At 39.9% G+C, this 18,239-nt stretch overlaps 1 protein-coding gene across 1 annotated transcript in view; it reads left to right on the top strand.

Moving 5' to 3' along the window:
• The window catches only part of ALPL (alkaline phosphatase, biomineralization associated), a 693,762-nt gene that overhangs the window by 363,818 nt on the left and 311,705 nt on the right, over nt 1-18,239 (top strand). The gene's annotated exons all lie outside the window — the stretch shown is intronic.

The raw sequence follows: 18,239 nt of genomic DNA, 5'->3' as shown, positions 1-18,239 counted from the left end.
GGTATGGATAGCTTTTGTCAAGATATGTTACTTGTTTTTTCCAAGGAAGAATGTAGGTACTCTGGGCAACAATGCCTTTGCCAGTCACTGCAGGAGCAGAGCAAAGAAGCTTGTATTCTTGGTTCCTGCCTGCTCTGAACACTATACAGAACATTTTCAGCTCAACTGTACCCTCCCTGAGACTTAAAAAAAAATAATAAAAGATGTAGTCCATTGCACACAAGTCTTATGATCCTGCCCATCTATTACAAGATGTCCTGTTTTATTGTTCAGTTTAAAAATGCATCCTATTATATTTAAAAAACATTTAATGGGTAAAAAGCATAATGTATACAAGTTTAACATAGCATAGCAAAGTTACTCTGCATGTAGTACAATACGGAGCCATAGTTGAGTTAATTACGAATTTACAAAGTTGAGCACAAAAAGTCATTTGTTTTTCTTTTGTTGAATAGATTGTCCGACTAGGCCAGTGGCTTCTTTTCAGGACAGAACTAAAGTTTATTTATACTGGCTATGGGAAATTTGGTTAGGATACCAGGGAAATTCCCCTACTTTTATTGATAACTTTCCTGCCATTTTTTATATCCACGTGAACTACTAACAACTCTGGTAGATGGGGCCTGGTTTAACATCTCATATGAGAGACTGTCGCATGCCTTTCTGAAGGTACATATATCAGCCATTCCAGCTTGCATGCCTGAGGAACCCTGTCTACACCGAGCTTCCAATTAGACAATTCTTTAAGGGGTATTGCACCTTAGACCACAAAAAAAAGACATTACCTATCGAGGGATTTCGGCTATGTCTTAGAAAACCTCATAGCGACACCCTAACCTCATAGCAACACCCTTTCAACCAGCTGTTTCTTCACCCTCTAAAATACCCCTCACGGACGACTTCCTTTTCTCATGACCAATACCTCTACTAGATAGATTTCAGAATTGCAAGCTTTCATGTGAAGAAAAAAAAAAACATTTTTGATTTTTAACAAGAGCAGAGTCGCACCATGAACCAACCTAATTTTCCTGCCAAAAGTGATAAATGAACTGTCCCTAAACCAGGACATTCAACTATCTGTCTTCTTTCCAAATACATACAACAAAGTAGACAATATGTTACACTTAGGCAGAATAAGGAGGAGAGCTGTAGGCTTTAGAGTGCATAAATTTGTTTGGACATATCTGAAACACTGGCACGGAAATGTAAGAGTATAAATATAGTGATGGTCACTTGCCACATAAAGTGTGTGAAAAATGCAGAAAGCACAATCACTCTTCATCAGTAGCAGTTTGCAGGACTAAATATATTAACAGGAATGCAGCGAAAACAATATACAATAAACAAAATGCACCAACAAGACAAATTAAGGATATGCTTAAAATAAGACACAAGGCAATACTGACCACAAGGGACAACAATGAAGGGCAGTACATTATCTGTTTCCATATTAGATGATAGCAGTTTGGAAAAAAAAACAAAGTTTAGGATTCAGTGCCAAGTGAAAATGACAGACACTGAGTATGAATAAATATGCTGGCAGTAGATGACTAAACCAAGATGAGCCCACGACCAGTGCTAACCACTTAAACTACACAGAATGAGCATTAGTGAAAAATTATCTGATCTCATATACTAACCCACCCAAATCCCAATGGAATCGGTTCCAATCTGATTGCTAATAGAGTGATACAAATGGTGAGGCAGCGTATACCTGTCTTGGATAACATCTTACATGCAGTTAATATTTCTATATTAAACTTGAAATGTATTACCAATTCTTGCCAGACCCAGGCCATAGACATGGTACAAACTTCTTAACACACAAAGAATTACAGAAAGAGAGTTATGTTCAGAGTCTAATGTATTACTGAAGTCTTAAGTACATAATACAACAAATTATATAAACAAAAATGCAACAGATTTTAGTAATAGTATTGTCTATAGAAGACATAAATGGAACATAATGAGAGTGTAATGTGCCAGATGGGTTGAAATAAAATGGACTGAAATGCTCTTTAATTTAATGCATTCAAGATTTCACAAAATGGCATATTCCAAGAATATAATGCAGTGCCTTCACCAAAAATAAAGAAAGCAGAAATCTTTTTTGTTATAGCAAAAATGTATAGCTTTATTTTATCTGTGGTTATTTTCTGGGGTAGAGCACTGATCATCAATGGACATTTTTCACACTCAGTCCAGGATCGATGTCTAAGTGATTTGTTAAGAGTTGCACTGTTAGGCAACGGAAGCTGATGGAAACAAACTTTGGACCACTGGACCACAGAAAACAGTTTCTAATTGCGCTCTCCAGCTATTAAGGACATGCCCTCTACAACATAAGTTAGATGATGAATATTAGGGTAACATTCAAATGGTCATAAAACAGTGAGACAGGTTTTCCAAAATTTTATAGATAGAACACAGTTCATGAGCTGAATACAGGAAAGACAGCAAAATGTTGTAGCTACATATACCTCTATATCAAGCAGAGATTAGCTAGCTAGTTTGAAAAAGTAGTTCTGACCAATGTCTGGCCAAATGAGAACTCTTACATGTATGTTTTCCAAAGTCTACTTTTATCACCACAGACTGTTGCAAACTGTACTTGACAACACAAAATGAAAACTCCAAGATAAAATACTAGTAGGCATCAAACCACAGCAGATAAAAACATAAAAACTTTATTCACAGGAATAAATAGGGGAGCGCTTTCACAACCAAAGCTGCTTCATCAGACAATGAATAATTCCATGCACTGATTTTTAAACCCATTTTACCCAATCATAGTCTCATTCCAATTAATAGCATTTCAATTACTCAATTCACTTAAAGTAACAGTTCAAAGTGAGAATCTAAAATTATAGTAAAACCACATAAACAAAATATATTCATCTATTTAATGCTCTATTAGTTAATATAGGGTTAATAGACATCGTATCATTCAGTCCCTTCCCCATTGTTGCACGCATTCGAACGATCCATTCTAGGTCTTTTGTCTCTACCTTATTCTTAATGGAACCCCCTCTATTACCTAAGCTTATTAGCTCAATGACCATAAACTTAAAACCGTGTGATATATCTGTTTCCGTTACATGTTTTGCCAATGCACTGGTGTTGTCTCTCCTTTTTATATCATATACATGCTCTTTTACTCCGTCTCGTAACCTTCTTCTTGTCATTGCTATATAAAATGACTTGCATAAAACAAATAAGCTATAAATACACCAAGTTTATACTGTTGCAGTTAACTAGCAACTTAAAGGATAGAGTCTTCCCAGTGTCTGGATGCAAAAAGGTTCCACTGATATCCAATAAGTGACCATAGTTACATTTCTTGCAAGGGGTTGTGCATGGCTTACTACAGGAATTTCATTCTGAAGTGCCTTTTCATATCTAGGGCCACATAGTAGCCTCTTCAAACATTTCTTGTGTTTATGTGTGTATCTAGGCTTCTCTCCCACTAGCCCCCTTTACACGCTCATCAGCACATAAGATGTTCCAGTTCCTGTCCAAGATCCCTTGCAAGAGTGTTATGTTACTAGAATAAGTCGTAGGAATTCTCATTTTTATTTTTGTGGCTCTTTTTTTCATTACTATTGCTCGATTCTGAGTAGTAAGGCTGACCTTCTTTTCCTCTAGAAGTTAACACTGTGGAGGTTATAGATTTAATTTCTCTTCTCACATGGCCTCTCTCCATAAATCTCCCTTCCAAATTATGAATCTCTTCATTAAATCTTTCATGGTCTGCTGTTAGCCTAGATGCCCTAAAGGCCTGGCTCTTTACAACATTTCTAAAAACATCCTGTGGATGCATACTGTGTCCATGTTTATAATTATTCCTAGAGCATTCTTTTCTATTTATTTCTGTAGTAAACTCACCGGTTACCTTTTTAGTAATCTTAACATCTAGGAATTCTATAGAGTAAACGGAAGTTTTTGCCGTGAATTTTAAGAAACTAGTGCTTTTGTTGATTTTATCTAGGAAGGAGTTAAATAGATCCTCTCCCCTCCCCACAGCATAAAGAGATCGTCCACAAAGCAACGATAGAAATATACGTGTTCACACATATCCATCCCTAGAACAATATGACGTTCCCAGGTAGCCATCAATAGGTTGGCGTAGCTATTGGCACATGAAGTGCCCATAGGTATGCCATCCAGTTGCCTGTAGGCTAAATTCTCAAATATAAAGATGTTCTCGAATATAATTTCCATCAAAAAGCATAAAAAAATCAGTCGTCTTGATGTCATACATGGCATCTTCTATGAGGTATTGTCTCAGAAACTCTATTCCCACTTCATTAGGGATAGAAGTGAACAGTGATTGGACATCAGGGGTTACCAGCATACAATTAGAGGTAGATGTCGCTTTAGCATATTCATACAAATCCATTAGAAATTGCTTTGTATCTTTTAAAATATATGCATTCTTGAGCAGGATAGGCTTCAAAAATTGTTCTTCATAAATGGATACAGGCTCTGTATTCCATCCCTGGCCAGCCACTATCGGCCTCATGGGTGGATTTGTGGCATTTTTATGAATTGTTGGTGAGCCTTGAATGACGGAATCACAGGTTCACTAACAATGAAATAATTCTACAGAGATCAATATCAGTAAGTCGAGTTTGCAGGCATTCAGAAATGGCATCATGTATCCTATTAGTAACACAGTCCACTTCTTCACATCAACCAGTTCATATACAAAAGGTTCATTAAGCATCATTAGCATTGCATTTCTATAAAAGGAGTAGTCCATTAAAACTAATGAACCTCCTTTATCTGCTGGCCTAATTGATATAGTGCAATCATAACATAAACTATTCAAAGCTTCTTTCTTGCCTACGCAAACTGTTAAAACATTTCACATTAGTTCTATTTTCATAAAGGCTATATATGTCCTTAAGGCATGCTTTTTCAAATGTTTCAACAACCCCTTTCATAATAGGAACATAGCAACTTTTTTCTTAAATAATGTGTCTCTAAATTCAGTATTGCAGTTTTAACATTAAATTTCTTGTAAATTATTTAAGTTTAATAACATTGTAAGAGTCATTCTATTAGTATGAAGTCCATACTTTTATTTAACATGCTGGTTTCATGTTCAGTTAGGTTTCTAGTAGATATATTCCATATCAGTGCTTTGTTGTCTGTGACATCATCTTTATAGTGTTTGGATTGTCCTCTATTGATGCTCTGGGAGCGTTCGTCAAAAAATGTCCCTTGAATTGGATAAGGGACTGTAAGTTGGTTTTGCCCTGCCATTATGGAGTTGTTAGCATTGACAGTGTTATTAAGAGCTGAACTAGTATCTTTCCTACGAGCTTGTTTGAAGCACTTCCTGGACTTCTCCGATATGCGTTATATCTTCCTTCTCAGTTGTTAAGGTGGAACCAACAGTATCTGTATTAAGTTCATCAATAACAATTTGTGCAGTATTACTTGTTCATATGTAGGTAGTAGGCTATCTGCCCAAGGGCATTTGTAATCTTAGCCAGAGTGTGTTGGCTTTTGCTGCCCCATTGATTAATTAACTGATCCTCTGTCAAGCAGAGCCAATGAAGTGATCTCAGGGGTGTATTTTCTGTTACCCATCCACTCGTCAAGGTTTCTCTTGAAGAGTGTTAGTGAGGGGCTCTGCCTGATGTAGTTAGGAATTTTGTTCCAAAGCATGGGGAGTCTCTGTGACAGGAATCTATCTCTCCAGCATGTTCTATTTATTGTTGTGGCGAGGTTTAGCTCACTAGAGCACATGGTTTGCTGTGACATGAATTTCTTTAGGTGGAGCATGTCCATCAATTGTGAGTTGGACATGTCTTTGTAAGTCAGGCAGAGATCCCCTCTGAGTAAATGATATGCCACTGAGTACAGCCGGAGCTTTTTCAGTCGGGCTGCATAGGACATATGTTTGAAGCCAGTAATCCTCTTGGTGAGGTACTTTTGTGGTCTTTCCAGCTGTTGGAAGTGTCTTGTGAGGTACATCCCAAATGGGGCATTGTACTCTATGATGGGTCTAATGAGTGATGAGTAGAGGGGCACTATAACCTCTTTATTTCTAGATGCGAACCCTTTAGTAATTAGATGGGCCACATAGAAGGATTTCCTAACGTCTTTGGCAATATGATTGTCAAAGGAGAGATTACTATCTACCTGGGTCCCCAGATTTCTTATTACCTCTTCTGTATTAAGGGGGCTGCAATCCTATGTGGTAATTCGTGGATGTTTTGTTTTTCCCAAACAGGATGACTATGCATTTTTTGGCATTTAGCTTGAGGCTATGACTTTGACACCAGGTGTCCGTCTCAGTAAGGCCCTTTTGGAGGATGTCCGTATCAGCTGGAGAGTCAGTTATGGCTCCCAGTTTGCAGTCATCAGCGAACTTGTTCAGCCATAGTCTTCCTGTGTTTGCCTGTACTTCTGAGAAGTATATGCTGAACAGTAGGGGTCCCAGGACCGAGCCTTGTGGGACACCACTTGTGACTGGTTTAGAGTCAGACCTGGAGCCCGCTATTCTTACCGTGTGAGTTCTGTCTGTAAGCAGTTGGCAACCCATCTCGTGACATAGGGGTTTATGTTCAGGCTGGTGAGTTTTTCTGTAATACCCAAGTGGGGAATGGTGTCGAAAGCCTTGGCGAGGTCAAGGTAGGCTGTGTGAACCACCTTTCCCTCATCAATGGCCTTGGTGTCTGTCTCGAAGAAGTCAACCAGGTTTAGTAGGCATGATCTGCCCTTAACAAAGCCAAACTGGGTCGGGTCAAGTGTTTGGAGGTTCCTAATGTCTTTGTTAATGAGTTCCATGATGATGCTCTCCATAGCCTTGCAGACCAGGCTAGTCAGGCTTATGGGGCGATAGTTACCAGGGTCAGTTGTGGCCCGTCCTTTGTGGAGAGGAATAACCATTGCTGTGCACCATTCTATGGGCACGTAGCCTGTGGAGAGGCTGAGGTTGAACAGCGTGTTTAGGTGGAGGGGTTAGTTTGTTCTGTAGTTCGTGCAAGACGCAGCCTGGGACACCATCTGGTCCCATTGACGCTGTGTTTTTTGACTTTTGAAAGGGCTGTTTTCACCTGTGCGTCTGTGATTTTTGGAACACTGCACTTTTCCGGTATTGTTGTGGGCCCTTATGGAGGTGAGAGGGGGGTGATGTTTGCACTGAATCTATCTGCCGGGATGTTGGCAATATCAGTAGGTTCAGTATATTTTGTGCTATTTTGCACTAGTTCAGTGCATATCTGCAAGTTGCCACTTAGATTCTTAATATAGCTAAAGAAGGCTTTCTGGTTATCTTTTGAATCCTTGGCTATTTTTCTTTCAAAGTTAGCCTTGGATGATTTCATGAGGGACCTTAGTTTCTTACTGATACTGATCAGGGATGTCTTTCCTTCTTGGGATTTGCTTTTTTTTCAGAACCAGTTTCCTCCTCCTATTGTATAACCTTTTTATTGCAGGGGTCCACCAAACTGGTTTCCTTCTCTTAAAGGAGTGAGTCTTGGTTTTGCTAGGGATGACACAATCCATGCATCCTTGTAGGTGCTCATAGAGTGCATTTGTAAAGGTTTCTGCATCTTGGGCAGCGTTATCCTTTAGCGTGGGGGCTGTGAAACTTACCACCTCTGTCTTAAGTAAGGTGAAGTTTGCTTTAGAAAAGTTTTTTACTGTGGTATCCTTAGTTGGGGGTGGTGGTGGGGTGTGGACATCCAGATTGATTAGTTTATGGTCTGATCTAATCAGTGACGGGTTGACCTCTGGTGTGGAACACCTGTCGCCCATGTTGGTGATGACGAGGTCCAATATGTTTTCACCTCTGGTAGGGGAGTTTACCAGCTGATCCAGGGCATTTGAGTTGATGAATTCCAGGAAGCGCTGGGCCTGGGAATTTGTACTGGAGTAGTTTTCCCAGTAAATGGTAGGATAATTGAAATCACTCAATATCAAGGCGTTCGGTAGGACCTTCCTGTTTTCCTGTGTCTCCAGAAAGGTGGAGTGGTGGTCCTGGATCATGGAGGGTGATCTGTAGCAGAAACTTGTACTGGGAGCAGAAACATTTGTCTGTTGCTCTTTGGGCCAAGCAAAACTCGGCCCGTATCAAAGTCATAGTTGTCCCTTTGTATATTTTCCTCTTATAGGTTAGGAGTTGCATTTCATAAGCATTAATAGTCTCTAGGAGTTGGTCTACCTTAATATCAATGGCAGAGGCTAGATAATTATTATACAGTTCTGTTTTAATTCTGTTGATAGCTAGAGCCAATGCTTCTTCCTCTGGCTTAAAGTTTATAAGCAAGTGCATATAGTTGTAATTTTTTCTAAAGTAATGTGCTGCCACTGAACAAGTAAATCTGTGTAAGTATTGCATTAAGCAGGCATATTTAATACTATTAAGTCCACAAGGTACTATTTTTAAATTTATACAAGCTTCAAAGTGAAATCTCTGCATTCACAGACAAGCTAGTCTATGTGCATCCTTTTCTAGTCTATTTAAGTCTTTTTTCAACATTGCTGGATCATAGTCACAGCTAGTCCACAGATGATGATGTATCCACTGGTAGAACGTGTAAGAGAGTGTTCTCTTTGTTCTCTATAAAAGATAGTAGAGTCCTGTTGTTTTGTATATCACTACCATTCGGTCCATGTAACAAATCTATTCCCTGGGGAGCATTAATCCCTTCTGCCATGTCTCTGCACCACACCACAGCAAGTAACACCAAACAAAAAATTATGATATAGGTGCAGGTAAATTGGGCTTCCACTAATAAAGACAATCCAAGATAAAATACTAGTAGGCACCAAACCACAGCAGATAAAAAAAACTTTATTCACAGGAATAAATAGGTGAGCGCTTTCACAGCTAAAGCTGCTTCATCAGACAAAGAATAATTCCATGCACTGATTTTTAAACCCATTTTACCCAATCATAGTCTCATTCCAATTAATAGCATTTCAATTACTCAATTCACTTAAAGTAACAGTTCAAAGTGACGATCAAAAATTATAGTAAAACCACATAAAAAACAAAACATATTCATCTATTTAATGCTCTATTAGTTAATGTAGGTTTAATAGACATTGTATCATTCAGTCCCTTCCCCATTGTTGCACGCATTCGAATGATCCATTCTAATTCTTTTGTCTCTATCTTATTCTTAATGGAACCCCCTCTATTACCTAAGGTTATTAGCTCACTGACCATAAACTTAAAACCGTGTGATATATCTGTTTCCGTTACATGTTTTGCCAATGCACTGGTGTCTGCTCTCCTTTTTAGATCATATACATGCTCTCTTACTCCGTCTCGTAACCTTCTTGTTGTCATTCCTATATAAAATGAAAACTCCCCTCCTACGATTGAAAGATAGTCATCAAAGATGAAACTATAAGAGTTCACAGTACAGAACAGGAAAAGAGAATGTAGCCGATACGTAGCTAAGCATACTGCTCACGCCACAGAGCAGGGTGTGCAGCATGCAACAGTAACAACTTAGCTAAGCATACTGCTCATGCCACAGAGCAGGGTGTGCAGCATGCAACAGTAACAACTTAGCTAAGCATACTGCTCACACCACAGAGCAGGGTGTGCAGCATGCAACAGTAACACCACAGAGCAGGGTGTGCAGCATGCAACAGTAACAACTTAGCTAAGCATACTGCTCACACCACAGAGCAGGGTGTGCAGCATGCAACAGTTACATGTGATATTCCACCCGTTACCTTTACAAAGACAAACTACTTACTCCAAAGTGATATTGGCAAGCTTCCAATCCACAGCAAACCCAGTTAACTGTATCGAATACACAGAAATATACACCAGCACCACACTATACCACATATAAATGGTGCATAAATGCAGCTGTACCCCATAGGAGCAAGTGCAGTGCAAACCCCAGAAGTGGACTCGCATGGTAGAACCATAATATCAACAGTCAAGCTTTATTGTTTGTGTCTTTCGGCTTTTCCCGGTTAGGGGTCGCCACAACGGAACTCCGGTCCGCTAATGATTGCCAGTTGATTTTTACGTAACGGCTTGCCAGGCCTGACACACAACCTTCAATGAAGGTACGTCCATTCACGCATGTCTCCATGCAGAAGACGCTCTAGCTGAGAATCGAACCAGACAGCGTCTTACTGTGAGGCGACAACACTACCACAGCACCACCACCGCGGGTAACAGTCAGCTTTATAATAAAAGGAAAATAATTTTGACCAAAAGTAAGAAAAGTAATTCCCAGAATGTTAGAGCCCTTGCCACTGAAATAAGAACCAAAAAAATTGGGAGCTTAAAATCCACTAAAGTCAAATTTGAGGCTAAAATAGCTACTCATGTCAAAAACAAATGCAAGGCATTTTTTAGTTACATCTGTAATCTCAAAAGCACAATGCAGCAATGTGCAGAGCTGATTGTGAATGACACCTGAACTAAGGCTGAAGATATAGCAAACCTAATGACCAACAAATTTAGCTCTAACTTTATCACCCCCCCCCCCCGTCTGTCCATCAAGATATATTTAAACTGGCTTGCCTCCAGCTATCACGCAAGACAAAATCCTAAAAGTACTATCAGAAACTAAAAATACTGCATCAATAGGTCCTGACAATATCCATGGAAGCATCTTTAATAGCTTGAAACACAATATAACCACAATCCTAACAACACTGTTTAATCTTTGTGCTCTCGCATGTCTTGTACTAAGTGAATGAACAGCTACAGTCATTCCCCTGCATAAGGGAAGGCCTTCCATAGACTCAGGCAATTACAGACCTATAGGTCTGATCACCATCATATACAAAGCCATGGAAAGACTTATCATGGAATTAATGAGGACACATGGAACCTCCAAATACTGGACCTGTCTCAGTTTGGATTCAACAAGGGCACGTCATGCTTACTTACCCTCATGGAGTTTTTTAAAAGATCACAAAAGCAATGGATGAAGGTGTGACATAGTGAGGTATTGCCAGCTGTAGCAGGAAAAGTGGGACGGTGCATATGTGGCATATGCGGGCATAGCTGTTGCATCGATTTGTACAGATACTTGTATTAAAAATGTATTTGTAAAAGTTGCTTATGTTAAAAATGCTGCTGACAGAATCCTAAGAGCTCTGAATGTGAATTGTGCCAGAGCCAGATGACTAGATGTGATGTTATTCTATAATAAGCTGAATGGAACTCTTGCAGTAGCAGTCTTTTTTTGTTTTGTTTTTTCTTTGGAACCTGATAATAGATCTGTCAGTTATCACAGTTCAGTTGTTCAGTTGAGTCACTGTGGAAGTGAGCATCTCAGCAGTACATCTTGTCTTGTGGTACTAAGTGAGTTAACTAGGGACAGTTTCTCTTTAGTTCAGTTAGGAAAAATACAGTGACGTTAGTTTAGTATTTTTTTTCTGCATGTGCGATTCTGTTATTTTTGAATTTTCTGTGATTGAAACTCTGTTTGTTGTATTAAATATTCTCCTGTTCTATAATTTATTATCCACTATTAAATATTTTTATACCTTTTCATTGTGGCTGGTCTTTTAGAGAATACTTTTAACATCTTGAGAATACTTAAGCCAATTTTAGTGACACTGTGGCCACTCCGATAAGCCTTACTGCTTCGGTCACATTCTACCATTTATATCTGTATTAATTTGATATAATATAATTGGTTACCCTTTGTAAGGTCCTTAGAGTATCTGACTGATGGCAGCAATCTATCTTATAGTTTGGAGAGGGGACACATCTGGTGACTACCAGCCTTTCCCAGATGTGTATGCGAAAAATCAGATATTCATGTGTGTGATTGGGACACAGTGCTACAAAGTGATTCTTGTTTGGGATCTGAAGAAAACCGAGTCCAGTCCCAGGTCTGGAGCAGGTTCCCAGTGTGCTCTTGGAGGAAATTGTGCTTGATGCAGAGAGCTGCATTTGAAATGCTGTGTAAATCCATTCCTGTTTTTAGTGACTGCCTCTCACTGGTGTCAGTGGTGAGGACTGAGGCTCCTTGATTACTGGCCTGGAGTAAAGAGGGGCTGCCACAAAAAGCAAAATTGTACACACCACATACCTTGACCTGGCCAAAGCTTTTGACAGAATTCCCACAGGCATACTAGAAAAGTAAAATAAACTGGGAATAAACCCATAGGTCACATGCTGGATTGCTAACTGGCTCATACATAGGACTCAGATAATTGAAATTACCTCCAGAAAGAGACTGGCCATCAGTGGAGTCCCACTGGGTTCTGTACTGGGACACATCCTGTTTGGCATCTACTTTTCTGAAGTAAAAGTCAATACCAAAGGGATCTGGCTGACTGTTTGCAGATGTCACTGAATCTTAAAATGACTTGGCCATCCTGCAGGAAAGTTTTATCTAAAAATACATAAATCAATAAATAAACTGGTGCCAAAATCAAGGACTGAAACTGAATGCCAAAAAATGCATCATTGTATCCATTGAGAAGTCATCTACACCATGGAACTACTACATTGACAATGCACCCCTAACAGCTGACCCAGTTATTTGGGATATGGGAATTTATGTGGGCAGTAGTGTAATGTTTGACCAACATTTGTCTATTGTAAGTCCTTTTTACTGCATAGCTTATAACCAAAGGGATTGTGTCTAGATCTAGGGAAGTCATTGTGCCCCTTTATTTAGCCCTCATTAGGCCAGTCATTTATTATAATACTCCCTTTGGCATGTATCTGTCTAGACACATGCAACAACTGGAGATGCTTTACTAAATGGATACAAGGCCTAAACACGTCCAATATGCACCAACTCAAAGCCCTGTCACTATACTCTGTATCCTACATACTGCTTAGAGTTGAGCATCCTCCAACCCAATACTGATAGATTTTTTGAATATCAACAAGTCAAGTGTCATCAAAAATACTCAGTCTAGAGATCTAAACTACTGCAACATCAACAGAATGCTTTGGAGGGGTAGGTATATCTCGCAGAAGATACTACTGCTGTGGAACCGACTCCCTAGTCATAAAAACAAAGTTCATCCCTGTTCATTTTAAAGCACAACTTAGATCTATGGATGTCAAACAGAAGATTTACCCCAGGAGTGCCCCGTGTACTACTAATGGACAGAGGTAGCTCCTAAATTCTTAATCCCATGCATGATGTCGCTCTCCTACTTCGGACACACAATAGAAGAGCCTTCATGGGTTCTGTTCAAACAGCTTTATTCTGTACAAACATATTATTATAAAGGTTTAGTGACTTTTATAGACAAACTAACACAACTGTGATCATGCTCTCGCTGTGGCTGCTCTTACAAAATGGCACTAGGGAGTGCACGTGTCTGTAATTTATGTGTGCATGTACAGCCTTGACATGCCTCCTAAAGATACAGTACACTTCTCTTGCAATATGATCTGAACACGAGTCCTCTCAAATTATCTATAGTATGATCCCAGTTATTCTCATTAGGGCTAATACTACAGCTCAAGGAAATAGTTCTATTGTGTCTTCTCAAAACCTACCCACAAAAATGTGTCTTCTCAGCATTATTTACTTCAAATATCTCTTCATGTACATAAAGCGTCACAGCAGACAACCAACCTATTTTAAACCAAATGCATACCATCTACAGATCCAAACATATACATTTATAGAAGTGCAATCCCTATATACCTCCATATGGAGGACTTTGCCCCCTCACTTTATTATTCTGACTCTGATGCTGCAACTCCGAGGTATAGTAGCAAGCTAAAAACACACAAAGTATTTGGTCTTTCTTTAAGATTTACACATGGGTAGTTACATTACAGTCCACAGACCATTAATCATTCTAGCCCAAATTTCCAATTGACCCAAAAACGCACTCTGGTTAAGTGACTTGCACAAGATCACACATTAAGCAACTGAAGGATGAGGGAATAAAACCTTGTACCCTAGGAAGTGGCTCGTTAACAGCTGATAGCCTTAATTCTATGCTGCAGCGGACAGACACATTCTAGAACCAATAATAACCAAAACAGCAGTCCTATAACTGGGGCTAGAAGAACTAGTGAGCAGACATGAAGCAAAGTGTTGAGCAGTACAGCTTAAGGTAATAAACTACAAGCACTAGAACACTCAAGACGTAAAGGTATAAACCCTGCAAGGCCTTTCATATTGCATCTTTTGTTAACAGTGACGCAGTAGCATCATAGGTTAGAGTTGTGCTTTGTGACCAGTGAACATGTACACAGAAAAACATATAGACTCTGAAAGTTTGGGTTATGCCCATATAAATGAACAGAGTATAGTTTTATGTCCTTTTTTATATAATCAAGTGTTGCAAAGATTAAGCAATGCCATGATTTATAGTTAATAGTTCATATCAATTAAACTGTGCTGCCGTTTAATGTGCAACTTACATTGGACAGTAAGAAAAAATATTTATTTTATTAATATTGATATTTTATTACCAGAAAAGTCCAACTGGGTAAGAGCCCATTTTCAGTGCAGGCCCAGGAAGAGAGAGCTCCAAAGTATTACAGAACAATTTAAGAAAAATAATTTTACAGTCTTTAAAAAAATAAAAAAAATTAAATGTAAATAATTATACCAAATTAGACATAATATGAAAACATTGCTTAAGAATATAAGTTATATGACAATGATTTAATAGCTAGATAAATTCTAGCCAATTTATAGAAAAATTAAAGGTATTTTAAAAGTTTAAATTTAATTTAAAGGTAGGGGTGGGAGGTTGGCATAATGGTTAAGGTGCTTACCTTAGAAACACAAGATGCAGGGTTTAATTCTCAAATGGGGTAATTGGCTAGGCTCAAAATGGGCACCAAGGACAGTTAGATTAGTACTAATCTATGAATCTATGTAAATTAGTGAAATATAAACTGGAATTGCAATATGAAATTAGAGAAAAGCAGGTTTATGGTATATTTAAAAAAGTTGCACAATTCTATTACCATGGTCAGAAGTAAATCTCGACTTAATGATAATTTGCACTTGTGCAACTGGCATGGCTTTTATAACTCTTGTTTCATATATTAATGACTGGACTGATGAAATAAATGTTATAGGCATAAAACAAATAGAACACGTTTAGGAAATGACGCATCTATTGCCTGCAAAGATCATTCAACCCCTATGAAACAAGACTATGACCCTGACAACTTCAGAATTCTGGATGCAAGTATTCAGCAATCTGAGGATCTGGCTTGTTTAGAAGGAAACAAAAAAGAAAGGAAGAAGTTGACAACAAATAACAAGGAAGAAAAAGAAACTGATAAATGTCTGTAAAGTAAAGAGAATACATAATAAAAAGGACACAATTTGTTAGGTAACACACAGGTTGCAGGGAATGATAACAGGCTGGTATGACCCTGACCCTGAGCAGTATCCTACCCTCACCAAGAATGATGCCACAATACAGAGACAAAATGATCAGCTTTAATAATTGGCTTAATTACTGGTGTCATTCTAAGGGGATCCAATGTCTGTCTGCCTGGGATGACATGCTTGACAAGCCACGCTGCTTCGCAAGGGACGGCTTGCACCTGTCACCCCTGGGCTTCCGGATATTGGCAAAGGCTCTTGCCACCCCCATAGTGCCTTTTTTAGGCAAGGCTCAAATGATAAACCTACCGCCCTAGAAAACAAAAATGGAGAAAAACTAAGAGTAATACTGCTCAATGCCAGAAGTCTAAACCTTAAGATGCACCCTCAAGCCCTCCTCAGTATGGAGAACATCGATGTTTGTGCTGTGACTGAAACCTGGTTCAAGGCTCCTGAGAGCACCCCAGCACTATCAGGTTATACCTCATATCATGCGTTCCGGCCCCAAAATCCGGACCGAACTACAAAAGGAGGGAGTATCCATATTCATAAAGGATACCCACACCTCCAGGTTAGTAAGCATCGGAGACCATCCAGGTGCAATTAACCATAGGTAAAACTGCCCTACAGTTTGTAACATGCTACAGACCACCTTCTCAAACTCAGGAAACCCACACAGCCTTCCTGAAGACACTGGAGAGTATAAATGTCTCTCCAAACACCATCATATTGGGTGACTTCAACTACCCAAACATAGACTGGGAACATTACTCAAGCCCCAACACCCTAGCCCAAAGGTTCCTTGAGTTCATAAACTGAAATGCTATGGAACAACTAGTCACCATTCCCACAAGAGGAGAAAATATACTAGACCTGATCATCACAAACATGGGGACAAAATGCTCCACACCGGAAGTATATCCCTCATTGGTGAGATCAGACCATAAATTAATCTCACTGGAGATCCACATCCCTCCCCCCCCCCCCCCAAAAAGACCACAGTGAAGAACTTCTCAAAAGCAAACTTCACACTTTTAAGACTGGAGTGGTATCCTGCAAGGCCACCGAGCCAGTGGAAACCACAACCCACGCTGCTGAAACCCTTACAAATGCCTTCTACGAGCACCTCCAGGAATGTATGGATCAAGCAATCCCTAATAAAATCAAGACCTTTTCCACCAAAGGCAGGTGCCCGGTCTGGTGGACTCCAGCCATAAACAAACTCTACAACAAGAGGAGAAAGCTACTACATGACAGAGCAAAATCCCTAAATGGGAAGGCATCTCTGATCAATACTAGCAAAACACTACGATCACTCATAAAATCATCCAAGGCCAACTTTGAGAGAAAAATCGCTAATGACACAAAAGACAATCATAAAGCCTTCTTTAGCTATGTTAGAAACCTGGGTGAAAACTCCCAGATATGCTCAGAATTAGTCCAAAATGATAAAAATCACTGAACCCACAGACATTGCCAACATACTGGCAGACAGGTTCAGTGCAAATTTCTCCAAAGGAGAAATATCTATCCCACCAGAGTCTAGCCTCCCAAACATCTCAGATGCCCAGGTGAGAGCTGCTCTCTCTAAAGCAAAAAACACAGCATCAATGGGACCGACGGTGTCCCCGGCTGTGTGCTACGAACTCAATGAGGAACTAAACCCACACATAAGGCTGCTGTTTAATCTTAGCCTTACTACAGGATACGTGCCCAAAGAATGGCGACGGCAACTGTGGTCCCACTCCACAAAGGCGGTGCTTCTATGGACCCTGGAAATTACCGCCCATAAGCTTGATGAGCCTTGTCTGCAAAGCTATGGAGAGGATCATAATGGAACTCATAAATAAAGACATTGGGGACCTACAGACACTGGATCCTACCCAATTTGGCTTTGTCAAGGGCAGATCCTGCCTCTTGAACTTGGTCGACTTTGAAACAGTCACTAAGGCCATTGATGAGGGTAAGGCAGTTCACACAGCCTACCTTGACCTAGCAAAAGCATTCGACACAATACCCCACTCGGGCATCATAGAAAAGCTCACCAGCTTAGATGTAAACCCATATGTCACAAGATGGGTTGCAAACTGGCTCAAGGACAGAACACACAGGGTTAGAGTTGCTGGTGCCATGTCAGACTCTAACGGTGTCCCACAGGGCTCAGTCCTGGGCCCCTCTTGTTCGGCATTTATTTTCTGAAGTGCAGGCAAACATAGGGGATTGTGGCTGACAAAATTTGCAGATGACTGCAAACTGGGCACCATAATTGACACTCCATCAGACACAGACATCCTCCAGAAAGGTCTCATAGAAATGGATAACTGGTGCCAGAGCCATGGCCTTAAGCTAAATGCCAAAAATGTATAGTCATACCCTTTGGGAAAAACAAGGTAACCCCTAATTACCACATAGGTGGTAATCCATTAAACACGGAAGAAGTTATCAGGGACCTGGGGACCCAAGTTGACAGTAACCTCTCTTTTGACACTCACATTGCCAAAGTGGTTAGGAAGACCTTCTACATTGCCCACCTGATCATGAAGGGATTCACATCCAGATCAGGAGAGGTCATTGTACCCTGTACTCTTCACTTATCAGACCAATGATTGAGTACAATGCCCTATTCGAATATACCTTACCCGACACCTGCAGCAGTTGGAAAGACCCCAAAGTTCCTCACCAAAAGGATAAAGGGGCTCAAACATATGTCATACGATGCCCGACTGAAGAAACTCCAGCTGTATTCAGTCGCACATCTGCTCAGAGGTGATCTGTGCCTGACATACAAGGCCATGTCCAACCCGGAATTAATGGACATGCTCCACCTCAAAAATCCAAATCCACCAGAGCCACGAGAGCAAGAGACTTAAACCTCAACACGGATATAAATAGGACGTGCTGGAGGGACAGATTCATCACCCAGAGACTCCCTACACTATGGAACAGAATCCCAGTCCATGT

Source organism: Protopterus annectens, chromosome 2.part1 (genome assembly GCF_019279795.1).
Source record: "Protopterus annectens isolate FY-2018-M chromosome 2.part1, PAN1.0, whole genome shotgun sequence".
Classification (NCBI taxonomy): domain Eukaryota; kingdom Metazoa; phylum Chordata; order Ceratodontiformes; family Protopteridae; genus Protopterus; species Protopterus annectens.
Note: the sequence above shows the minus strand (reverse complement) of the source record. Positions and strands in the feature narration are given on the sequence as shown.